Genomic DNA, 26808 nt, shown 5'->3' on the forward strand with positions numbered 1-26808 from the left:
GTTAAATTTCCAGAACTTCTGAGCTCCCATGTATCTTGGGCATAGTAACCTTCCAGAGTTCCAGATAAAGTCTTCAAGCACCAACTTGTAGATACGTGCAGTTGGAAGATGTCTGGAGCCCACTGAAAATGATAAAACCTGAGAGATATGGGTCTGCCTCACCGTGTCTCATACTTGCTTTGTATTTTCAGATGGGAAAACCAAGTTTGAAGAAAGTTACATGTACCCTTACTTCCTGAGCAGCTGTTCCAGGTATTTTTGAGGTGCAGGGTGGGCAGAATGTGACCTTGAGTCTATAGTCCCAGGCCAAGAAGATAACTGAGCCGAGGACACAGGCGACCACCTCTCCTCTTCCCCATGAGACAGTGGCTATTGGACTTTTTTTCTGGCTCCACATCACTAATATTGCTAATTACAAGCGGTGATTCTCAACAGCTGAAGGTGAGGAGAAGCTACGTTCCACCAGAGCTGTGCATGGGATTCCAGGGGGGCAGAATCTGTACTTAAAATATCTGTTTATATGACTGCCTCACTCCCACACCTGATGCTAGGTCATTGTGATAGCGGTAATAGGAACATAGGATGGGCTAATGACTGATCAGATGAGGCAAGTCAATGTGCCTCTGAAACCAGCAACTATTTCAGCTGAAGGCATCTCTTTTTTCTAAACATATAAGAAAGGTTACAGTGCGGCAGCAAAGGAATAAGTTTTCACTGTAAGCCAAGGATGTTTGAGTGTTTCAAGAAGTTGGCAAAAGACCAGAGTTTAGGAGAAGCTTCAAGCAAAATTGTAATTGACTCAATTTATGGTTGTCCAACTTAAGACCATCATTCAACATCCAGTTAAGTTGAAAGTCAAAGGTTCCCTGTTCTGTTTCAAGGGATTATTACGTTCTGTTCCCTTTTCCCCAAATCTTACCTGCTACCCTTCCTCTTTCCTTGAGTTCATTCCTATTATATAACATTTACAGATGTGGCTAAATTTGGAGCAATGTCAGTAATTTATACCGAAGGGAACTCAGTTACTTTGATCCACAGTGTTCCAAATTATAAAACCTGATTATACCTATGGTTTGAACCTCTATTTTGTCAGGTTATGGAAAATAAGTTAAAGAGAAGGAAAGGCAGCATTTTAGGAAGGGCCAGGGTAGAGATTCCTCCACATAAGTTGTGCTTCTTTTACCAACATTACATCAAATGTTTCTTTGGCCCTTAATAAAAGTAGCCATCGGTGCTTATAATTTTCTCTCCAAGTTCCTAAGCATTTTAACTCAAAGTGCCTCCTCTCTTGGTTGACATCTTCATTCCTGGATACAGTTTTCAAGGGAGGCAGCAACAATACTGCTTTGCCTGATTCTGACCTCTCCAAGCTGGAACTTCTTTTCACAGCTCCTCTAAAGACAATGGCCTATACACCATTCATGATGCTAGAGATACTTACAGGAGTGGAAGAGTGGCTTTCAGATATTGACTAAGAACCTCCATCCATCTACCCTTTATCCCTGGGAAGAGAAGGAACGCAAGCCATCTTTACTTCTCCCCATGTCCCTAACCTCTGTCCCTCAGGAAGAGGTCATGCCAGTGTGATGGAGAGATCTTAGCACACTGAGTGGGAGTGGCTTAGAAAAGATGGTGGGCCCCTCTCTGCTACCCTCCTTTCTCCCTATTCCCTTTGCATTGCTGAAGAGGGCGTCTGGCTCACAGTTTTCTTCTCCCATGCCTGCTGCAGTGCATTCATCTTTTTGGCATCTTGGCCCATGAAGGTCCCCAAACTTGGGTTTGTGCTTAGGAGAAGGAACAGCATAAGTAAGCCTCTGGCCTCTGCATTGTGCTCTAGGCCACCTAACAGAGCTTTCAAATGCAAGCTCCCTCGTCATTGCTCCCTGTACATATATTATCCTTAGGAACTTTATGGAGAAGAGAGAGAGAGAAGATTATGTCCCTTGTTTGGGAAAAGGATTTGGGCATTTCCTAAGGTGTCCTGGCCTCCTAATTCACCAGCTGTTAATGTTTTGCCACATTTGCTTTATCTATATGTATGGTATGTTTGCATGTGTATGTTTGGGGTGTTTTTATTTCTTCTTGTTTTGAACCATTTGGAAATAAGTCGTAACATCACAGTTACCATTTTAACCATTTTTAAGTATACAATTCAGTGGCATTAAGTACCTTCACATTGTTGTGCATCCATCTCCAGAACTTTTTCATCTTCCCAAACTGAAACTCTTCCATTAGGCAACAACTCATTCCTCCTTCCACTAGCTCCTGGCAACCACCATTCTGTTCTCTGTCTCTATGCATTTTGACTACTCTAGGTAACACAGATAAGTGGAATCATACAATATTTGTCCTTTTGTGTCTGGCTTATTTCACTTAGCATAATGTCTTCAAGGTTCATCCATGCTGTAGCATATGTAAGAATTTCCTTCCTTTTTAAGGCTGAATAATATTCCATTTAACATATATACCACATTTTGTTTATCCATTCATCCATTGATGTCCACTTCAGTTGCTTCCACCTTTTGATTATATTAAGTAATGCTGCTATGAATATTGGGTACACAAATATGTGTTCGAGTCCCTGCTTTCAATTCTTTTGGGTATAAACCCAGAAGTGAGATTTCTGGATCATATGGTAACTTTATATTTAATTTTTTGTGGAATTACTATACTGTTTTCTACAGAGGCGGCACCACTTTACATTCCCATCAGCCATGGTTCCAATTTCTCCACATCCTCACCAACACTTGTTATTTTCCATTTTTTTAAATAATAGCCATTCTAATTGGTGTGATCTCATTGTGGTTTTGATATGCATTTCCCTAATGGTCAGTGATGTTAAGCATATTTTCATGTGCTTATAGACCAGCTGTATATTTTCTTTGGAGAAACATCTTTTCAAGTCTTTTGCCCTTTTTTTTTTTTTTGCGGTACGCAGGCCTCTCACTGTTGTTGCCTCTCCAGTTGCGGAGCACAGGCTCCAGACGCGCAGGCTCAGCGGCCATGGCTCACGGGCCCAGCCGCTCCACGGCATGTGGGATGTTCCCGGACCAGGGCACAAACCCGCGTCCCCTGCATCGGCAGGCGGACTCTCAACCACTGTGCCACAAGGGAAGCCCCCTTTTGCCCATTTTTAAATCTAGTTCTTATTTCTTTTGTTGTTGAGTGGAAGTTCTTCATATATTCTGGATATCAATCCCTTATCAGATATATGATTTGCAAATATTTTCTCCAGTCCCATGGTTTCCTTTTCACTCCGCTAATTGTATCCTTTGATGCATACAAGTTTTTAATTTGGCTGTAGTCCAATTTATTTTTTTCTTTTGCTGCCCATTGGTGGCTACTAGAAAATTTAAAATTACCTGTGGTTCACATTATACTTCTGTTGGACAGTGCTGGCCTGAAAGTTTGATTAGATTCACTTTTTGGTGAGAATATGTTACAGATGATGCTGTGTACTTCATAGTGTATCCCAGCAGGAGGTATACAATTTCAGGCTGTTCCACTAGTAGTGATGCTAAGTTTGATTGTCTGGTTAAAGTGGTAACTTTCATATATTTGGATTACAAAGTATATTTTTGCCTTTGCAGCTTCCAAATAATTTGTAAGATGACACTTTTTACCAGAATATTTTTAAAATTATCATCAAACCTTCTTAGCCCTCTTAGAGAAACCAACATCTACAGATCAACACTAAGGTTAATCATCAATGAGTCAAATCCTGAATGCATGACCTTCCTAGGGACGGCAGTTCAGATAACACTTGGCCCTTTTAGCCCTTGACTTTTTCATGGCTGCAACAGGCAGAAAACACACCATGCCTGACCTTCCCCACCCTCCTTCCTAATGGCCATAAGTAATCCGTAGCACTCACTTGGGCCAGTCGTTTCCATTGTAACTGTCCCTAAAGCTTACCCAGCTCGCCTTTCCTGTCTTGTTATTGGCAACAACCTACTACTCCTGAATTTTGGAGAGTTCCCCAGGGGAGTCTCTCATGCACTCAAGAACCTCTCTCTTGTTTTTCAACTCTGTCCCCACTTCTTCTTTTCTGTGACCACACTAACATCTGTGCCAAGGCTGGTGGCTCTCGGACCTCCCAGATCTGCAAACTCCCATGGTGCCAAAGATGCCCTACACTTCCCAGAGTCTTCCCTGGTTAAAGCCATGCTGGGCCTATGTCAGGTGGAGAAGACCACCTCTGTAGGGCACTTTTCCCCTGGGTGCCAAGATAGCACCTCTGTTTGTATTCCTCTGCCTCACAGCATCAGTTGTGAAATCATGTTTTTCAGTTTCTGCTTGAGTCTCAAGAACTTGGTTCATCATAAATATCCAGGATAGACACCTTGCTTTCTTCTGATCTCCCTTGTCTTTCCAGGGGCCTGAGCAAAAACACCTTCCTCCTTCCTTTAGCCAAATCAGTTCTTAGTACTCCTGCCCACTTTTCTTCAGAGGGATAAGAAATTCATTTAGGCTCCAGATGGGACAACTAGTCATATTCTACATTATAGTCCTAAGTAGGAAAGAACCACTCAGTGAAATTTCTAAATTTTCTTCTATATGTTTGTGTGGCCACGAACCCATATGGCTGATGATATAATCAAAGGACTCCAACTAGGTCTTAAGAGTTATTCCCATTACAGTTAAAAAGAGATGCTACTGACCTTTCCAGGAAAGACCCACGACCCAAGGATATCAGAGAATAGAGGAGGAAGTTAAGATTATGCACAAATGCTATAAAATCTTAAACCATTCTAAAAGAAAACATAGGAGAAAATCTTTGCAACCTTGGGGTACGAAAAGATTTCTTAGTGTACACAAAAGATAAAACAAAAAGTTAATAAATTGGACCGAATCATAATTTTAAAATGTTGCTCTTTGAAATACATTGTTTAAAAAATGAAAAGTTATGCCACAAAATGGGAGAAAATATTTGCAATATACATATCTGGCAAAGGATTTATATCCAGAACATATTAAGAACTCTTATAACTCAATAATAAAAATACAAAAAAATGCAGTTTTTAAATGGGCAAAGAATGTGAAGCAACACTTCATGAAAGAAGATACGTGAATGGCCAATAAGCACATGAAAAATGCTCCACATCATTAGTTGTGTGCTAATTAAAATCATAATTGTATATCATTTCACACGCATTAGAATAGCAAAAAATTTAAAAGACTGACCATATCAACTGCTGACAAGGATGTGGACAAACTGGAATTCTCCTATAATACTGTTGGGAATGTAAAATGGTACAACCACTTTGAAAAAGAAGGTGGCAATTTTTTAAAATGTTAAGCATACACCTGTCGTTTAATCCTGTCATTGAACTCCTATTTATCCAAGAGAATTAAAGTAAACATGAAAGTTTGTACATGAATATTCATAGCAGCTTTAATCATAATAGCCCCAAACAGAATGCAACTTAAATGTCTCTCAACAAGGAAACAGATAAAATGTCCTGTACCCATACAATGGAATACTACTCAGCAATAAAAAAAAAAGTATACATTATTGATATGCCAATAGGATGCCAATAGGATGAGGGACTTCCCTGGTGACACAGTGGTTAAGACTCCGAGCTCCTGATGCAGGGGGCCCAGGTTCGATCCCTGGTCAGGAAACTAGATCCCATATGCATGCAGCAACTAAGAGTTCACATGCCACAACTAAGGAGCTGGCGAGCTGCAACTATGGAGACCGCCTGCCGCAACTAAGACCCGGCGCAACCAAATAAATAAATAAATAAATATTTGTTAAAAATAAGCTAATGTATACTTAGCCATTGGCACAAAATAGACATTTAATAAATCCTGGATGGAAAAAGCCAGACACAAAAGAGTATATACTGTAAAATTCTATTCATGCAGAATTCTGGAAAATGCAAACTTCCCTATAGTGACAGAAAGGAGATCAGTGGTTCCATGGGGCTAGGGGAAGAGAGAAAGATGGGCTGCAAACATGTCTAAGGAAACTTTTGGGGGATGCTGGAAATCTTCTGTGGATTGATTGTGTTGGTGGTTTCCCAGGGGTATGCATCTGTCAAAATGCATCAAATTGTATAAATTTTCAAAGTGGCAGAGAGAGTTAAGGAAGAGGGGGTGTTGGAAGCTGAGAGCCCCTCATATCCCCAGGGAAATTCAGAGATTTCTTTCCTTGGATGGGAGGGTGATGGGAGGTTGGAAACAGGCTGGACTGAGTGCCAGATAACTATAGTCAGAGGAGGAGAGATCACCTCTGCCAATAAGGACCACTCAACAGTGATCAGTCCAAGCCCCTGTGAGCCCTGCACACATCCTTCCTGTCTGGAAGACTTTCCTCTTCCCAGCCACATTCATCACTTCTTGTAAGACTCTCTTCATCCAAGAATTATTTTCTAATTTATTCCCAACCATTCTGCATTCACAGCATGATTTCCACTAAATCACCTATACTTCCTTTCACGGCTACTTGTTGCCCATAAATATATGTGCTTTTTGAGTCCGCTATTATTAAGCATTGGCAAGGAGGTAGGGAAATCGAACCCTCATCCATAGCTGGTACAGCCATTCTGAAGGAGAACTGAGTACCTTAAAACCTACCAAGCCCACTACTAGGTATACCCCCAGAGAAATTCTTCCTGGGGAACACAGGAGATGTGCCTAAGGAGGTTCGTTACCTCAGTGTTGGGGGCCAACTAGGTGTCCATCTCTAAGGCACATGCAAGTAAAACTTGGTATATACATACAGCAGAGTAATGAACTAGATATTCATACAGCAATCTGGATTGAACTCAAGAACAGAGTTGAGAGAAGAAAAGTAAAAACAGAATGAGACTTATAGCCAGTTCCATTTACGTATTACACACCCACATAAAACAGCTTTGTGTATTTTTGTAAGTGTGCTCATATATCTAAATAAACATCTGTCAGATGGATTGGAAGGACTGTATTAAATATATTAGAGTGGATGCCTATGGGAGGAGGGCAGGAAGATTTGGAATGGTGGGTGAAGGGAAAAAACATTAAAATTAAATATTTTTTCTTAAAAAGAAAGAGGGTCATTCCACGGATAGATGATGATATTCCATGAACTGAGAATGGGATTAACTCAAGCATGTGCACCTGAATCCCAAAGGATACAAAAAAGAAAAAATTAGAGATAGATGGTTAGATGATAGGTAGACAGATGATTGATAGATAGATGATTGATAGGTAGATAGATAGATAGATAGATAGATAGATAGATAGATAGATAGGTAGATAGATAGATAGATTTTGCCTTTCACATTCAAAATGAAAGAACTAACTGTTCCCTGGTGTGGTGTATTAGTTTCCTATTGCTGCCATAACAAAGTTCCACAATTTTAGTGGCTTAAAACAACATAAATTACTGTTGTACAGTTCTGCAGGTAACAAGTCCAACAGAGGTCTCAATGGGCAAAAATCAAAATGTCATCAGGGCTGCGTTCCTTTCTGGAGGCTCTAAGGGAAATCCATTTCCTTGCCTTTTCCAGCATGTAGGAATCACCCACATTCCTTGACTCATGGCCCTCTTCCTCCACCTTCAAAGCCAGTAAAGGCAGGTCTAATTTTTCTTACATATCCTTCTCTGACCCTGAACTTCTCTTCTGCCTCCCTTTTCCACTTTTCAGGACCTTTGTGATTACATTGAGTCCACCTGGATAATCCAGAAATATCTCCATAACCTAAAATCGTCTAATTCCCCAATACCATGTAAGTTAACATATTCACAGGTTTCAGGGGTTCACAAGTTCCATGTTGACATTTTGGGATCCACTATTCTGCCTCCCACACCTGGGCATATGGAAATCATGATAAGCACAGAACCACATGTCCTTTGTTATTTTAAGTCAGTTATTCAGCTAAATAACAAAAACAAAACAAAAGTGTGTTGAGTCCTACTGTATGCCAGATCCCTGTGATAAGAGCTGAGGTTAGCGTAGGGGTCAGGGATTGGGAGTTTGATGATTTCTCCCTCGCTTTCAAACAAAATTCCCATTCTGGCTTATTTTAGCTAAGGGATAAATGAGAAGTAATCTGCTTAAACCATTCTCATTACATTGTAAATGACTGGCCTATGGTAACCTTCTAGAAGAGACATTTACATTCTTTTTTAAAGGAGCACCCTAATGCAGTGCTTCGTTTTTTTTTTTTAACATCCTCATTGGAGTATAATTGCTTTACAATGGTGTGTTAGTTTCTGCTGTATAACAAAGTGAATCAGCTATATATATATATATATATATACCCATATCCCCTCCCTATCCCACCCCTCTAGGTGGTCACAAATCACCGACCCAGTGCTTCTTAACCTCTAATGAGCATACAAAACAGCTGGGAATCTTGTCAAATACAGTTTTGATCCAGTAGGTGTAGCATGGGGCCCGAAACTGCTTTTTGACAAGCTCCCTCCCAGGTGGTGCTGATGCTGCCTGTCCAGGTCGCCAGGTGGAGGAGCACAGCCCTAACTCAAATAAAGCTCTAACCCTAAGCAATACTGAGTCTGACCTTGCCACCGATCTATCCTTATGAAGGGTTTGCCTCCATCTAAGAGTTTATAGTCATCAATCAGTTTGCCAAAACATCACACTTTGTCACTGACAAAACACCTGTAGTAGAGGGGACACTCTGCCTATTGGTAATGGCCTCGGTTTCCCACCAAGGTTTCTGACCAAGACTCAAATTTATCCTTAGATATGGAGCATACTATTTACAATCCTTGATATAATAGTGAGTCACTTGTCTCCTAGACCAGGACTTCCAATATCCAAGGCTGACACCCCCCAGACAGTGACCCAGTGACCCAGTACCTGGATTCATACATATTGTCGGAAATTTATAAGGTTTGAGCTATTTAAGGATTCCCTAGACAAGGGATTCAAAGTTAAGATTCAAAGTTATCTGTTGAACAGGGTTGAGCTTCTGCATAGTAGCTCCTTTGGGGCGGTGGGGAGAGATGAGCAAGAAGCAGCAGAACCTCTACAGGTAGCTTAGAGATCATCTTGATAGGGACCTCTGGCCAATGAAACAACCTTAGTAAAGTTCAGGAACCAATGAGAGGACACAGGATTGCATCAAGGTGAATTGATAATGTAATGTGTAAGGTAAACGAATGCAGCGTGTTCCTGTATTTACCACGTGGCTGCTCCTGATTCCTGAGCTTGGGCAATACTGCTTCAGGGAACACACGACCTCAGCAGTGATGCACTCTGATGTCCTCTGACCCACGACCTCAGTAGTGATGCACTTTGATGTCCTCTGACCCACGACCTCAGTAGTGATGCACTTTGATGTCCTCTGACCCACGACCTCAGTAGTGATGCACTTTGATGTCCTCTGACCTATGACCTCCCCAAATTTTTGTTTTGGCCTCAGAAAGAGATCACATTGGGGAAATGATGCAGATCCATACCTGCAGTTCCATGCCTTCTATCTGCAAGATAGCTAGGTCCATCTCAACTCCTTGGCCGAGTGCTGTTATGTTGTTCCCCTCAAGGCCTCCTTGAGGAGCCCCCATTTTATGTTCTCTCTAGGTCTCCTTCCCACCTTATCCTGGGTGGGTAATTGCTAAAAACTCTCTTGTATGGACTAACACTACTGGGGCCCCCTGATCTACCCTCAGCATTCATCCAAGTATTAAAATATAGAATTTTACCCCTGGCAGCAGCTTTTAAGACACAGTCTAATATGCATCACTGTATGGATAAAGAAAAGGAAGTCTACAGAGGGGAGTAAGTAGATCAAGATCAACTGCAGTTCATGGCAGAGTCTATATCCAAACCTAGCTCACAGAGGTCAGGTGACTTGTTTGAGGTCATATGTCCAGTTAATGGCAACACTGAGTCGAGAACCCAACTCCAACTCCAAGACTTTTTTCCACTACAGCCTCCTTCAACCACAGCTAGACCACCACTGCCCACCCCTGATGGGAGGACCCCCCATTATTGATTCACTAATGCCTTTGAAGATATTCACCTTGAGGGCTGAGGGTCAAGGTCTGCTTTGGGCGAAAGGGTAAATGGCGCTACCTGGGAAGGCTACTGACCAAGTCTGGTCTTTTATCTCACGACTGTGTTAGCCTTCCCACCTAATTCTGTTTTTATGGCTTAAGCTTTTTAATTCTTTTCCTACCCAATCCCTGTTTCTGGCCATGTGTGGTTACTATCCTGCTATTTCAAGTTCCTTTCCAGTTGGGTAAGTCTCCACTCTTTTTCCTAGCACAAGGTTTTTCCTTTTGATTTCATCTCACCTGCCTGGGGGGGTGTGGTGTGGGGAGCAGCTTACCTTCACACCCTTCTGTTCACGTCTCACTCACTTCTTTCCACCTCTCCACTTTTCACCACTGTCTTACTTCCCACTTCCTCTCTCCCTTCCACTTCTCTTGGAATGATGGCCCCTGAATTTCTTGTCCCCATCAAGATGGATGGCTTTCCTCCCTCTACTTAAGGGAGGGGGGGAGCCGTGAAAGCCCCAAATGCCATCTTTCATCTTATTTCCTATTTCAGCACATATCCTATTTATAACTCTGCCTCCTTCTTAGCAGATTGACACAGCACTCTGCTTGGTTCCCAGAATAAATGCAATTCAAGAATGAGTGGCAAGTCCAGGCTCCCAGGATTCTTCTGTAGGCAGGCATTTGTTAGGAGTGCTGCTGCCAGCACTGGAGAAGTGTCTCTGCTGCATCTGTGCTTCTCTGAGCCCATCTTCCGCTGTCCTGGAAACTTCTCCCATGGAGGACTTTCTTCCTAGCAGATTTCACTTCCTGATCATGTTAGCACCAGCTTACATTAAAGGTGTTTTTTACTCCCCTAGCATACACTGACTACACTATAAAAGATACTTAAGAAATACTTGTTGGGTGAATGAACGTTGGCATATTAATAATAGGTCATAACTGAGTTTGTAGGAAGCCAATTTGGAATTATAGCTGATCGTCAAAGTGAACAATACACATTAAAATTCACATTTTAAAAATAAAAACCAATTTCATATTACACCCAATATTGCTGACGTTCCCAAATCATTATAAAACCTGAATAAAGGAGCAACATTTACAGAGCAACTTCCGCTACTAGGAACTGTACTTTCGTTAAATGATTTCATTTGTTCTACAACCTCTGAAATAGGTACTGAAATTATCCTCATTTGAGGGTAAAAAAACACAGACTCAGGTAGGTGAGCAGTTTGGCCTAGGTCACAGAAAGAGTAAGTGAATTCAACCCAAGCTATGTGCCTTCAAAACTCACTTTTAAAACTGAGAGAGGATTTGGGGGTCTCTGAACACAGCATCTAAAGTAGCACACGCTAATAACTTCTGGTTCAGTGTGTGTTCCCTTGTCTATTTCTTTCCTGCCTGGCACATAGTAGATGCTCAAACAAATATTTGTTGAATTAAATTATTGAATGTACCATTTAGACTCAGTTTCTTAACCTGGCATTATTCTAATTTTCCGGGCTTGACGTACACACATCAGAAGAAACCCAGCATCGAGCCTTGGAGGGTTTTCAGATGGGGATGCACGAGCCAATGTTTCTGTCTTCATAAAGGAAAACAGATATGGGATGAAACCTTCACAGGCAGGATTTAGGTCAGAACTAAAGGAAACACTGTAAGATACTGGAGCGGGCCACTGAAGAAAACCAAATGTTTTGTCTACAGATCCCCATGTCTCTGAGATGAGCCAGATTCCTGCCTGCTGGGAAGGCTCTGCTTCTGAGGGTCTGCAGAGGCACCAGAAGCTGCTCTTCTGCACTTGTGGTAACAGTAGGAAGAGGCTGCAGAAACTGCCCTAGTTCAATGGCACCCTCTTCACAGTAATGTGGAGTTGTTAGTTCCCTTGATTGCTCTCTGATGCGTAGCTTTAATTGTATCCTTGCTTTTATGTAGAGAATAGAATCATGTTCCCAAGAGGATAGCTAGGAAAACCCACTCCCAGCCTCCAATACAAAGAGGAGACTGCAGAAACTGCTGCTTCATGGGTGGGCACAGGAGAAAGATGATGACGGAGGACAGCTACCTCCAAAGGTGTGGGGTTTATGCATGGAAGGATCACTGTCCCCTTCGCCTCTTCTAAGAGTATAAACAGCAGAATTTTATTCATAGGAAACTGCCTGGAAATTGCATAGGAAATTTCCTATGCATAGGAATTGCCTATGGAGGAGGGTTTATGTGGTGCTGAAAAGCTACCATCCTCCCAAAAAGCTGTCCCTCACCCACACTGGAGCTTCCATGGACTAATACCACTGTTGACATAATTGCCTTCCTCAATTTTTATGCATGTTTCTATGCAATTGAGATCATACTGTATATACATTTTGCAATCCGCCTTTTTCACTTAACACTGTAGTTTATAAGCCTTGGAGGGTGGGAGGATTTGGTAAAATCCAGCCATTTTATAGTTGAGGGTGATATCAGGCAGAAACAGCAACAGCCAGCACTGCTGGGTCGGCTCCTGGGAGCTGGACCAGCCCTGTCCCACCGGTGGTAGGGTTCACCCGTTTATACAACTTCATGAGGCAGTAGGCAGTGGTTGGCTCTAGGAGTTAGGATTAAAGGAGTTTTTTTAAAAAATCTCTCTTAACTTATTTTTCCCCAAATTTCATAATAAACCAATATCACCTTTATAGTCAGAAAAAAATTATTGTAATTGTTTCTTCTCTGTGCTGCCAAGAAAGCAGCAAGGCATTAGAATCTGAACCAGGTGCAGAAAGAGCAAGCCACCCAGGCTCATCTCACCATGCTTCAGGCTCTCCATCTAATGGGAAAATCACCCTGGACCCTCTCAGAGTAGAGACTGTAACACCATCACTATCATAAAGAGAAGGTATATGGGACAAGGTAAAGAGATTAGCAGCCTGGATCTGGGAGGTGGCTGAGCTTCGTGGTCCTCAGCTGCCCAAGCCTCCAGAGCCCACCCCCCCAACAATCCTCTCAGAGGAAGAGCATTTCATTCACCTTATTTATGATCATAACCTCCCGACGTAGGCATCATTGAGAACAGAATGGAACCCAGGTATCTTTAGACCCTGAGAAAAGGAGTCAAGCTACTTTCTTTTTCCATTGCTCACTTACAGAGCTGACTAATTCATTATGCACAGGAGACACAGTGCCTAGGGACCAAAATACTTTTAGGGGTCCATAAAAATGTTTTAATATATTATATTAATGTATTTGCCATATGCCAACACAGTTGTAAAATATAAGTTTTGATGCTTTTAATGGTGGAAGGGGCCCACCAAAGCAAATGTGCCCAAGATTCATGAAAGTCATAATGTGGTCCCACTCAGCCTACGTCAGCTTCATTTTTTCCGGGCCCCACTATGAAATCACCAAGGTGGATTGTGGACCAGAATGCCTACCATTCCTCTCTTTATCTTTCTGGTACAAAGGAAACAGAACTTGAGTGTGGATATTTGGCATGACAAATAACCAGAGCCGTGAGGTGAGACTGAGACCTCCACAGTAGAATTAAGCAGATGGAGACATATTTCGCAGACAGTAGAAGAAACAGGTCTTTTAATTGTCCACACAAACAACCATTATAACACAGGAAGGACAAGAAGCCATAACTCTAGGAAATAACTTGGCATTTCCCCCTTTTCTTAAGAATGATTATCCCTTATTCCTTAGGATAAGGTTTCTGTAAAATGTGAACACCCCCTTTAATAACTCTGGTCCTTCTTTTCAAATTAGAGTTATAAATAAATAAGTACAATTTGCAAAGCATTTGACTACATCCCTGTAGTTTCCCAAGATTCCCTAAGGAGGCACTTACACCAATTTTTGCATCATTAATATTTAAATGAAACCTCGAATTGAATTGTGGGACAAACAGGCATTTACCAAGCACACGTTTGGGCACAATGCAGCACGAGTTTTAGACTTAGGGAACCAGTGGAACATTTGGTCTTTGCAGACCAGCGATAGAATAATGCAGCAAAGACTTTTGAAGGGAGAGAATATTGGTTTCAAGAGAGGAAGCCAGGGCAAAACCCCCCAGTTTTACTTGGAGTCCCTTATTCAGCAGCCACAAATACACGGACTGCCATCAGCTACCAGGAAGTAAGCAAAACAGAGCAGCTGAGCAGGCAAACCTCAAGTCCCAAGCCCAAGCCTCAGTCATTTTTAAAACATCAAGGAGAAGTTACTAAGTTCAAATCACCAAGATACCTGTGACACAAAAGAAAATAAGTAATTTAAATTCCAAATGCTTTGTTTATAAAATGAGGTGATTTTTCAGTACATTTTGTTGTAATTTTCATTGGTAAACACTTAGAGAGCACGGCACTTTGCCAAGAGAGTGTACACGATATGCTCAATAGCTCAAGCCACAGGGGTTTGCAATGTGTTTGGAAAACATGAGAAATACCAGATGTAAATGGATCACAGCAGTGTGGGGCGTACACGCTGAATGACACGGGAACAGTCCTGACTCTAAGATCTGCATGGGAGACAAGAGAAAGGCGAATCCTCAAGTGACTGACGTGTCATCAAGGATCCAGCAGGAAGCAGATGGCACACTCAAAGGATTTAACTGAGAGTTTAAGAAAATACTGACTGGGGTGTGGGCATAATTAGCCAGCTGATCACAGTGGCAAACAGGTCTAGCAGCAGTGGGATGCTGGTACCACCCTTGGCCTGAAGGGGCAGAGCAAGGAATGAGTCATGGAGCCCCACTAAGTGCTGCTGCCTGAAGAGGGGGTGCTCCATAGGAGCTGAGGCCAGAAGCTCGAGATGGGGCTTGCGTAGTAAATCCCCAACCTCTGGTCACCTGCTGATGCCTCCCACAGGCCCAACCAGAAACTGGAGGGCAAGGGAGCCGGGAGATGCAGCCGTGGGGCACAGATCAGGAGAGACAAGAGTGGAGAGTGGACACAGGGGTACAAATGGAGACTAGCCCAGTGCACAGTCTGGACACCTTACTATGGGCTTTCAGAGAAAGGGGAGATTTCTTGGCGTAAAAATGGAAGGGGGAGGGCACCTTGGGCAAAGGAAGACATGCATATATAAGAAATGGGAAATAATTTATCTTTCAGCCAAGGAATGTGTGCAGAGTGCATTTTCTTAAGAGGCAGGCTGTAATGTTCAGGAAGCTTGGAGGAACAGACATTTGTGGTGGATAATACTTTGTGCATTGCAGGATGCTTAGCAGCATCCTTGGCCTCAATAGCACCCCACCCCCAGTTGGAATAACAAAAAGTGTCTTCAGACATTGCCAAATGTCCTCTAAGGGGATGCAAAATCGTCCCCAACTGAGAACCACTGGGAAAAGAAAGGAAATGAGACTATAATCAGAAATCTGTTGAAACACAGGGCAGACAGGAGATTCTAAAGGCTTAGAACAATGTGGAACAGTAAGATGGACAAGAGAAGGACAAATGACACACAACCTTACAAAGAGGAGCAGGCAGGCTGTGTGAGGAGAGGGGGGAGTCGTCGAGGGTAACTTTCAGGTTTGCAGATTGGACAGCAGGGAGGATTATGTCTCCACTGACAGAGCAAGGAAGGGCTGAGGATGGTCTTAGGCAAAAGTGATATGCCTGTTGTGAACTTATGTGAAGGAAGCCAAAGATGTTTAGACAAGGCACTGAGTTGAGAAGGGAGATTGGGACTAGAGGTGTAAATTTGAGTCATCCACACAGAGACAGACTTCTATCCTCCTATGGAGAGAAGGAAAAGTAGAGAAAACCAAGGACTATGGTTTTCTTTTTTCTTTTTTTTCAGGGGAGGAGGGGGGCCGTGGGGAGGAATGGTGTTCCTATTTAGAAGAAGAATGTGGGATGGAAACAAAAGGTTCCAGAGACAAGAAAACCAGGCAGTTTTCTGAGGGGGAAATGGGCTGAAGTCCAGCTCCTGCCCCCACTCATCAGTTCCTTTGTCCCAGGGACTATGCCTGCCTAAAAAGGAGAGACCACCTTTTTCTAATGTATACAAAGGTGCCATGTAGGCTGGGGGTGGTACTGAGAGACTCAAAGCCCCCCACAGAAGCCACAGGAGGGAGGGAAGTCAAGGAAGGAGGAGCCTTGTTGGCCCCACCTCCCCAGTGGTTAATGGTCCTCTTTTTTTTTTTTTTTTTTTTTAATCACTCAAATCTGTAAAGAAGTAGACTTTGGGGGCTTCCCTGGTGGCGCAGTGGTTGAGAATCTGCCTGCTAATGCAGGGGACACAGGTTCGAGCCCTGGTCTGGGAGGATCCCACATGCCGCGGAGCAACTAGGCCCGTGAGCCCCAACTACTGAGCCTGCGCGTCTGGAGCCTGTGCTCCGCAACAAGAGAGGCCGTGATAGTGAGAGGCCCGTGCACCGCGATGAAGAGTGGCCTCCGCTTGCTGCAACTAGAGAAAGCCCTCGCACAGAAACGAAGACCCAACACGGCAAAAATTAATTAATTAATTAAACTCCTACCTCCAACATCTTCTTTAAAAAAAAAAAAAAGAAGTAGACTTTGATTATGTAGACATTTTCACTTAAGTGGAATAGACAGTTTGTTCTCCATAAGTGAGTGGTAATAGGAGGTATTACCCCTCCAGAGTTCTGAAGAAAAAGTTACGCACAGATATAAGCGGGAAGATCATGGGATCCAGAAACACAAGGGGTATCTGTGCTTCTCTGTCTCTGTGGTTCTCTCTGAAGAAAGATGATGGAACTTCTTGCTTTTTTCCCTCAGGAAGATTCATTTTGTGGTAGGCAGAACTCTCAGATGTCCCCCAAGATTGTGGGCTCCTGGTGTATGTGCTCTGTATAGTCTCATCCCTTTGAGTGTGGGTAGGGCCTGTAAATACAGTGGGATACCACTCCCATGAGTAACGTCATGTGGCAAAAGGGAATTTTCAGGTGTAATCAGGTCCCCAATTAGTTGACTTTGAGTTGATCAAAAGGGAGATTATCCTGGATGGGCCTGACCTGATCAGGTGAGTCTTTAATACAGACAAGCAGATGCTCTCTGCGGACTGGAGGAAAGCCAACAGCCATGCTGTGAAATGCTGTGAGGGCCACATAGCTGGGGCCTGAAGATGGCTTCTAGGGGTGGAGAGGGATCCCCGGCCAACAGCCAGGAAGAACACAGGGACTTCAGTCCTACAGCCACAAGAAACTGAATTCTGCTGACCACCAGTGAGCATGGGTCCCAAGCCTCATACCAGATGCAGCTGACACCTGAATTGTAGTCTGATGAGACCCTTAGCAGAGGACCCAGCTAGCCTTTTCCTGGGTTCCTGCCCCAAGGACACTGATATCGTAAATTTATGTTGTTTGTGATAATTTGTCATACAACAAAATAAAACAAATGCCTTTATGGAGAGAAATCATGTCCACAGCGGGTACTGGCTCCACAAGGAGACTGACAACCACACCACACAGCTGAGCCCCAGGAGTACATGAGGCCTGAGCAGAGACCAGACTGGGGTGCAACCGTCAGTACTCCTCGGTCCCAGCCTCACCAGGACCCAAGCAGCCTGTAGGATGGGGTCACATCTCATTTCCTGGAAATGGCAAACTTAAACTTAAGATCTAGGAATGTGAACCATGACATAAGCCACACAGGAGAGGCAGAACTTACATTCTGAGCTAAGATGGTGGTGACACAAGGACAGTCAGGAGTCTTACCCTCATGCCACACTTTTCCTTACTTGACCAAATACAATGTTAGCCCCTAAGACACTGAGCTAAAAAGACACTGAGCTGAATGGACACTGAAGTATCACTTTTCAGGAGGGCCTCTTGGAAGTAGAAAGGAGGAGGAAGAAAAGTGGAAGCAGAGGGAAAAAAGGAGAACATTATTCAGTAAACAAATATTCATGGTGCCATTATGTGTGCAGTCCTGTTCAAGGCCCCAGAAACACACATGAATAAAACAAAAACCCATGTACTCCAGTGAGAGAATATAAGTAAATTGATAAAAACAAATCTTTAGGGCTTCCCTGGTGGCTCAGTGGTTGAGAGTCCACCTGCTGATGCAGGGCATGCGGGTTCGTGCCCCGGTCCGGGAAGATCCCACATGCCGCGGAGTGGCTGGGCCCGTGAGCCATGGCTGCTGGGCCTGCGCGTCCGGAGCCTGTGCTCCGCAATGGGAGAGGCCACAACAGTGACAGGCCTGTGTACCACACACATAAAAAAATAACACATAGCATGTAGTGATAGTAAAGTAAGAGGCTGGTATTCAATTTTAAATAGAGAGGGGAGGTCCATGAAGTCTCCCGCAAAAGGTGACGTTTGAAATAGACCCAAAGGAGCTGCGGAGTGAGCCATGTGGTTATCTGAGCAAAGCACATTCCAGGCGAAGGAAATACAAGTGCAAAGGTCCTGGGGCAGGAGAGGGCCTGGCCTTGCTAAGGAAGAGCAAAACACCCAGTGCTGCTGGAGGGAAACAAGGAAGGCGAAAATGATGGATCCAGATAATTTAAGGCCTTGCAGATCACTTTGTCTTTTGACAAAGTGAGGTGGGAGCCATTAAGGACTCTGAATGGAAGAGTGATGAGATCAGTCAGGTTTTCAAAGAATCGCTCTGGCAGCTGAGCTGAAAATAGACTATAAAGTGGCAAGGGCAGAAACAGAGAATTGAGTTAGGAAGGCACTGCAGTGGTCCAGGTGTGAGATGAGGTTTACTCTAACCAGTGTGTTGGTGGTAGAGAAGGTGAGAAGCGCTCAGATTCTGGATATCTTTTGAAGGTAGAGCCAACAGTATTTGCTCAGATTGGATGTAAGCTGTGAGAGAAAAAGCAGCCAGGGATAATGCCAAGGTTTTTAGCCTGAGCAACTGGAAGGATGGAGTTGCATTTGCTGATATGGGGAAGACTAGAGGAACTGGTTTGGAAAGGGGTATCAGAAGTGCAGGGCGGGGCGTGTTAAGTTCCAGAAGCCTCTTAGTGGTGCTATCAAGTAGACAGCTGGATATGCGGGTGTGGAGTGTAGGAAAGGATTAGAGTTGGAGATATAAATTTGGAATCGAAAACATGAGATTGGATGAGACAAAAAAAGGGGGTGAGGGCTTCCCTGGTGGCACAGTGGTTGAGAGTCCGCCTGCCGATGCAGGGGACGCAGGTTCGTACCCCGATCCGGGAGGATCCCGCATGCTGCGGTGCGGCTGGGCCCGTGAGCCATGGCCGCTGAGCCTGCGCGTCCGGAGCCTGTGTTCCGCAACGGGAGAGGCCACAGCAGTGAGAGGCCCGCGTACCGCAAAAAAAAAAAAAAAAAAAAAAAACGGTGGAGAAAAAAAAGGGGGTGAGTGTTGATGGGCAAGTCTAAGGGTCAATCCTGGGACACTCCACATTAAGGTATCAGGGAGGGGAGGAAGGACCAGTGTCTTAGTCAGTTTGGGTTGTGTGATATAGTGATTTATAATAAATACATATTTGGTCTTTGTTGTTTCTGGAACCCTCGGAAATTCCAAGGGTTCCAAAAAGCCTTGGAATTTCCTAAGTGATGAGAACGATAAAGATGACTTTTGTTATGTTAATAAAGTGACTTTTGGATGTCGCTAAGGATGGGGGCTGATTGCCAGAAGAACTAGACATGTCATTAGAGGGTTGGAAATTTCAGTACCACTCCCCTGGGGAGGGGAAAGGGGCTGGAGGTTGAATCAATCACCAATGGTGGGTAATAATTTTATCAAACATGCCTATGTAATAAAGCCTTCATAAAACCCCAAAAGGACAGAGTTCAGAGCTTCCAGGTTGATGAAACAGAACGCATCCACGTGCCACAGAGCAGGGCCCCAAGCTGCACAGGGACAGAAGCTCCTTTATTCTGGACCTCACCTTATGTATCTCTCATCTGACTGTTGATTTGTATCCTTTATAATAATCCTGATCTAGTGAGTAAACTGGTTTCATGAGTTCTATGAGCTGCTCTAGCAAATTAATTGAACCCAAGGAGGGGGTTGTGGGACCTGTGATTTATAGCCAGTCGGTCAGAAGCACAGGTGACCACCTGGATTTGAGACTAGCACCTGAAGTGGAGGGCAGTCTTGTGGGACTGAGACCTTACCTGTGGAATCTGATGCTCTCTCCGGGTAGATAGTGTCAGAATTGAGTGGAATTGTAGGACACCTAGCTGGTGTCAGAGAATTGCTTGTTGTGTGGGGAAAAAACTGCACACATTGGAACTGGATGCAGAATAGCAGGCTGCTATGACAATACCATAGACTGGGTGGCCTAAAAAACAGAAGTTTATTTGTCACAGTTCTGGAGGCTGGGAAGTCCAAGACCAAAGTTCTGGCAGATTTGGTCCCTGTGAGAGCCCGATTCAAGGCTTACAGACTGCAACCTCCTTGCTGTGCCCTCACATGGCAGAGAGAAGGTCCCTCCCCCTTCTTAAAAGGACACTAATCCAGTCATGGGGCTCCACCCTCATGACCTCACCTAAACCTAATCACCTCCCAAAGGTCCTGCCTCCAAATACCATCATACTGGGGTTTAGGGCTTTAACATATGAATTTGGGAGGACACAACATTCATTCTACAGCAACCAGCAAAATAGACTGAGAAGGAAGAGCTAATGAGGAAGGAGAAAATCCAAGAATGTGTCATATCCTAAAACCAAGAAAAGAGTTTCAAGGATGAGAGAGTGATCAACAGGGTCAAATGCTGCTGATGAGGCTAAGAGACAACCTTTGATTTAACATCCTGTTGTCTGAGATCTTGATAAGAGTACCTTCAGTGGAATAATGAGGATGAAAGCTTGATTCAAGTGGACTCGAGAGAGACTGAGAGGACAAAAATTAGAGACAGCAAGTACAGATAACTTTTTTAAAGAACTTTGCTGGGCTTCCCTCGTGGTACAGTGGTTAAGAATCTGCCTGCCAATGCAGGGCATGCAGGTTCGAGCCCTGGTCCGGGAAGATCCCACATGCCACGAAGCAACTAAGCCCGTGCGCCGCAACTACTGAGCCTGTGCTCTAGAGCCCGTGAGCCACAACTACTGAGCCCGTGAGCGACAACTACTGAGCCCGCATGCCACAACTACTGAAGCACTTAGAGACCGTGCTCCGCAACAAGAGAAGCCACCACAATGAGAAGCCCGCGCACCACAATGAAGAGTAACCCCCACTCGCTGCAACTAGAGAAAGCCTGCACGCAGCAATGGAGACCCAACACACCAAAAGTAAATAAATAAATTTAAAGAACTTTGCAATAAGGGGAGCAGAGAAACGGACTAATATGGACTAATATCTGAAACATATTTTTTTAAAGTGTATGCAAGTTGTGAAACATAATAAACACCCACAAACCCACCATCCACACCAAGAGCTAAATCACCACCAATCACATCTATTCACGTGCTCTTCTCTCTTCCATGCCCCCTGCCTCTCTCTTAGAAGAAAGCAACTTTCCTGAATTTTATGATTGTGAATTCCTTGTAAAGTTGTATTCTCTTCACTACATTCTGTTGTATTTATTGACTGACGGAACTTCAACCTGGCCTCCTGCAGACTGTCACACCACTTCGGTCAGACAGTAACATGAAATTACTTTCTTACACCTAACCTCCCACGCTAAAATTCCATTTTTCATCTTCCACCTCTAGCTTTGCCTAAAACTCCCCTTCTTCTGCATGAAGATAATTATTCTTCTTTCTTCTCTGTATCATTTACCCCCCATGAAAGCAGGAAGGGCCCGGCACACCTTCTTCCCTTGTACACACACAGAACAGACCCTAGTGGCCACAGCATTCTTTTTCTCCTGGAAGATGCACCTGTAGCCCTCAAACCTCCAGCCTCCCCGTCCAATCCTAAGGTACACACTGCCCAGCAGATGCCTATAACAGACTGGACCCTTTACACATAGATGACAGCAAGCTCTGAAAGCCCTCTGCATGCATAAAACAAAAACCCAGCTCCCCCACTTGCTCACGGACGCTTGAAATTGCTTTAAGGAGAGACAACAGCTTTCATCTCACAACTACAGAAACCTCTGAGGGCCTTGGATGAACTAACTCACTGATTTAGACCAGCGCACACTGCTGTTGGACTGAAAGAGCAGATGACGCAATGAGCACCTTAAAAATGGGTATGAAATGCCAAGGGTTATAGCAGAGAAAGAGGGGGCTTCTCTTGCTTCCTTGGGAGCTTAAGAAAGAAAAATCTTGAAATCAGAAGACTTTGGCAAAGGTCTTGTCAAACTCGCCCTCACTGCCAGTTGTCTGACCATAGGCAAGTTACTCAACCTTTTAAGCCTGTCTCTTATTTCGAAAGTGAAGGTAAATATTGATACCTACCTCCAGAGTTACTGTGAGACTTCGATGCCATTCTGCACGTGACTATTTTCCTTCTTTCCCTGTTGCCTCTGGCATCTTGAGCTCTGTTCCTATCCACACTAGCTCCATTCCCCTTTCTTAGCATTATAGATGTTAAAAGTGAGAAGTCTGGAACCATGAAATGTGGGTTCAAATCCTAACCCTATCACTTGCTGTGATCCTGGGCAAGTTACTTAGTGCTCTGTGCTGTTTTCTCATCTGTAAAAATGAAGATAATAAGAATACTTGTTTCATGGGGCGATTGTAAGGACTGAGCGAGTTAGTATGTTTAAAAAAGGGGGGGGGGCACTGCAAGAAGCGCTTGTGACAATTGTTCCCCAGGGCTTCCCCTCACGTGCTCACTTTCCGCAAGCCAAAACATCACTGAAAACTCCTCCACTTCCGCTCTCTAACGTACAAAAGCCCACTGTAAATTGCTACACATTCCCCCAGGTTTCTCAACGCCCCCAGTCTCATCCCTAAACCGCTAGGCCGTCTGGTCCTTCTGCCACACACACACACACACACACACACACACACAGATCTACGACCCCTTTGGAATAGCCCAATATGCAGAAAGGAGTACCAATCTGACAGCGTCAACTGTGACTGCTTCTCTTGGCCACACGGTGGCGCTGTTGAAGACTGGAACTGCACAGCTTGGTAACTGCTTGCCTTGATGCTTCAGTGGCTCACACACACACACAAACCCGAAGCAGTTCTCAGTTTCCTAGCCCCGCCCCGGGCGGAACTTCAGGAACCCAGACTGAGCGGGAGGCTGTGGCAGAGGAGGCTGAGCGAGACGGGAGGGGCGGAGCCACGGGGTGGGGAGCGGGGGCGGCTCGGTGAGGTCGCGCCCACGCCCCCGCTGGTTGCCAGGCAGCTCAGCAGGCGTCCGCGTTGCCAGGCGAAGGCGAAGAGCTAACAAAGCCGGGTTCTGCCCCACCTCTCCTGTGCCTTGAGGCTGAGGCCGGTGCCGCCCTTCCCCGCCCGGATTCTGCTGCTTTGCGCCCGACGAAGGTGCGAGGCACTGGATCTCCCCCAACACCTCCCGCCTGAGGCCAGGCGCGAGGTGTCGCCCGGTGCCGGTGCCGGTGCCGGATAGCCAGTTTGGGAGCGAGCCTCAGGTAACCACCCCGAGGGGAAGTGGAGGGAGGGGAGCACCCTGAGCGCCCCGACGGCCGCCCGGGTCGGAGGGAAGAGTCCTGCCCGATGGGCCCACCTGGATTCTGAACCCCTCTTGTAAACAAAGCAAGAGGAGGGGACTGTGATCTTTGAGAGAACGTAACCATAGATGATTACTGCTCTCTACCCAAAGTATATGTATATTTTATACTCAGAGCTACCATTTTATGATTTCTTACACGGTGGGCAGTGATTTGGAAACACAACAGAATCTGGGATCAGATCCTCCCATTGACTAGACAAACCTCTGCTTTTTCATCTCTAACATGGATATAAGAATACCTATGGCAGGATTGTCATGAGGGCCAAAGGACATGACTAGTAGTTTATAAACCGCTGTCATTCATTCATTTTCCTCATACATATTGAGAACTGACTGTATTCTAGGCACCAGGCTAGGCACTGGGGATTCTATTGTGAGCAGAAAGTGACCGTCCCCGCCCTCAAGTTTACAGTCTATTGGGAGAGGCAGGTGTTCATCAAAAAATCACACAAATAATGTAAAATTAGAGCTGAGCTAAGTGCTGCCAAGGAGAGGTGACTAAGTGATTCTCTGAGAGGGTATAAGGGAATTGACAGAGAGGTCAGGGAAAGCTGATCTGAGACCCAAAGAACCTATGGAAAGGTGAGGAATGCGTCCAGGCAAGGGTAACCATGTGTCCAAAACACATCATCTCCTATTCCAAACCCAAGCAAGTACATACAGTTGCCTGGTCCTTGGTTCTAAGAGCAGTTCGTAGAAACTACCTCTGAGATTCTGGTGTCTGGAGCCTTTCATTCAGGTAACTGCAGGCTTTCGTTTATATAATTGAGGCCCTGTTTAGGGCACACCAATAAAACCAAATAAGAAATTGCAGAAACAAATCTATATTTCATATTGGATAAGACCTATATTCTTCAGCACTCAGCACATACGTGTTGGCCTGCCTTTCCACATTGGGAGGCATAAGAGGAAATCTGTTGAATTTTAAGATTTGGGGGGGCAGTGCTAGAATAGATGGACAATTGAGGAAGGCCTACCATAACGAGAGCTTTAAGAACAGAAAAGAACTTCACAAAGCATTGGAATCATGGAAGGTTAAGATAGAATGGACCTTTCCCCACTTCTTTTATCAGATGTGAACAAATGGTCCATATTGCCAGAAAGAAAACACTGGGATTCATTGCCTTTCCAACCTAAGGACTCTATGATCCTAAGTCTCTGTGGCTCAAAAGTGCATGGAAGTCCTGAGAGATCCATGGGGACACGGGAGGGGAATTTGACCTGTGTTTGCCATTTCTACTGTGGTGCCACCATCTACCCAGTCATCAAAGCTTGAAAAGTAGGGAGTCACCCTAAACTCTTGTCTCTTCTCATCCATCTCCCCCAGTGGTTACCAAGTCCTGTAGCCCCTGTCTCTCCTATCCCTCCCCATTGCAATTGCTTTTCCAGGCAATGATGCTCTCCAGAGTTGTCACCAAAAGTGCTGCCATATTCTCCTAACCAGGCTCCCTGTGTAAAGCTTCACTCCACTCTCTTCAGCGCACCTCCACAGCTTTCAGTCAATGTGTGTTTCCGAGTCCAGCAAAGAGAAAGAAATCATACAACAATTTAACAAAGACAGTTCAATATAACTAATTTTTAACTATAATCGATTGGAGTAATGGAAGATTGGTTAGCAAGACATAAAGATCCAAAGTATACAGGAATCACAGATATACGAAGCAATCACTACCCGTGAGATAGATCGTCCAAGAAAGAGATGACCTCCCAAGAGTGTGTCACAGAGAGTGTAACCACAACTCATTAGATGGCAGAGAAGTTGCTGAGGTTCCAGGCAGCCAGAAATCCACTGTCTGGGATGCCAAAGAAGCCATTCATGAAAAGGTGAAAGTACACTGGCTGTACTCTGCTGCAAGGCTTCCCAAGAGAGGTGTCAGGGGAAGCAGCTAGCCACTGGGCACTGCTGACTGCTGTGCACTGCAGCCATCGGGCACTTAAGAGATTACATACTGCAGATGGTCCAGAAGCTGTGCACTGCAGGATCCCAGCACTGGGGAAACTGCACGGTCCTGGAGCCTAACAGGAAGAGCATGTGGAACCCACAGAGAAGCCCCTTCCTCCTCCAGTATCCCTCCAGTGCCCTCTACTGACAAAGCTTAACATTATGCCAGCTGGCAAAGGAAAACTAAAAGACCTAGTTCTGTTTTTGCTGAGGAGGCAATGCAGGGTGAATGTGGAGCAGAGAGGAAATCAATTGATAACCGGAGCATCAAGTGAACACCAAAATCTGATCGAGTGACTCTAGTGCTTAAATCCTCTAGTGGCTCCCTATTGCCTTTAAGATAAAGTTCAAAAGCCTTTACCATGGCAAACCAGGCCTTTTATATTCTGGTGTTGGGCTATATTTCCAGCCTTAGGCACAGCCACTCCCCCTGTATCCACTCTAGCCCTCCATAATTACCCACAAGTCCCTGAGTTCTCCATGTTCTCTGACACTTCCACCCCTTTGTCTAAGTAGTCCTAGCCACAAAGAATTCCCTCCTTGCTCTGATCAGATACCTACTCTGTACCTGGCACTGTTGTGGGGCTGGGAATAACAGCAATGAACAAACCAGGCTTCCCCAAGTCTCTGTTCAAATATCATCACTATTTTGGAAGTATTTTCTGACCACCTTCTCCGGTCTTCAGATGAGCTAGATGCCTCATCTAGGAGTTTCTGTTCTCCTATATCTAGTACTTACCATACCCTATTGTAATCACTGATTTTCCTGTTAGTCTCTTCCACTGGCCTGTGGGCTCTCTGAGGGCAGGGTGTGTGACTAATTTATTTCTGTATCCCAGTATTTATTCAGTGCTATTGCTGACACATAGGTTTTATTGGATTGTTTGTCCAGGATCACATAATTAAGTCAAAGATAGACCCAGGACCAGAGTCCTGGTCTCCTGTTTCATGGTCAAGAATGCTTCTTCACTAGAGTTTGATCCGCCCTATGGAATCTGGGTTTTGTGTCAGACAAGCCAAGTGCAATGTTAAACATCATCAAGAATGGTAGTGGAGGGACTTCCTTGGTGGCACAGTGGTTAAGAATCTGCCTGCCAATGCAGGTGACATGGGTTCGATCCCTGGTCTGGGAAGATCCCACATGCCGCGGAGCAACTAAGCCCGTGCGCCACAACTACTGAGCCTGTGCTCTAGAGCCCGTGAGCCACAACTACTGAGCCCGTGTGCCACAACTACTGAAGCCTGCGTGCTTAGAGCCCGTGATCCGCAACAAGAGAAGCCACCACAAAGAGAAGCCTGCACACCGCAACGAAGAGCAGACCCCACTCGCAGTAACTAGAAAAAGCCCGTGCACAGCAACGAAGACCCAACGCAGCCAGAAAAAAAAAAAAAAAAAAAAAAAGGAG

General features: G+C 44.7%; 1 protein-coding gene across 1 annotated transcript in view; it reads left to right on the top strand.

Annotated features, from left to right (window-relative positions):
- The first annotated feature begins 23109 nt into the window (after positions 1–23109).
- ROPN1 (rhophilin associated tail protein 1) overlaps positions 23110–26808 on the top strand; it is a 26585-nt gene continuing 22886 nt past the window's right edge. The window contains exon 1 of the mRNA XM_007449686.1: positions 23110–23359. The gene's annotated coding sequence lies outside the window, so the exon portion shown is untranslated. The remainder of the gene's footprint in view (positions 23360–26808) is intronic.

Source organism: Lipotes vexillifer, unplaced genomic scaffold (assembly GCF_000442215.2).
Source record: "Lipotes vexillifer unplaced genomic scaffold, Lipotes_vexillifer_v1.1 scaffold1378, whole genome shotgun sequence".
Lineage (NCBI taxonomy): Eukaryota > Metazoa > Chordata > Mammalia > Artiodactyla > Lipotidae > Lipotes > Lipotes vexillifer.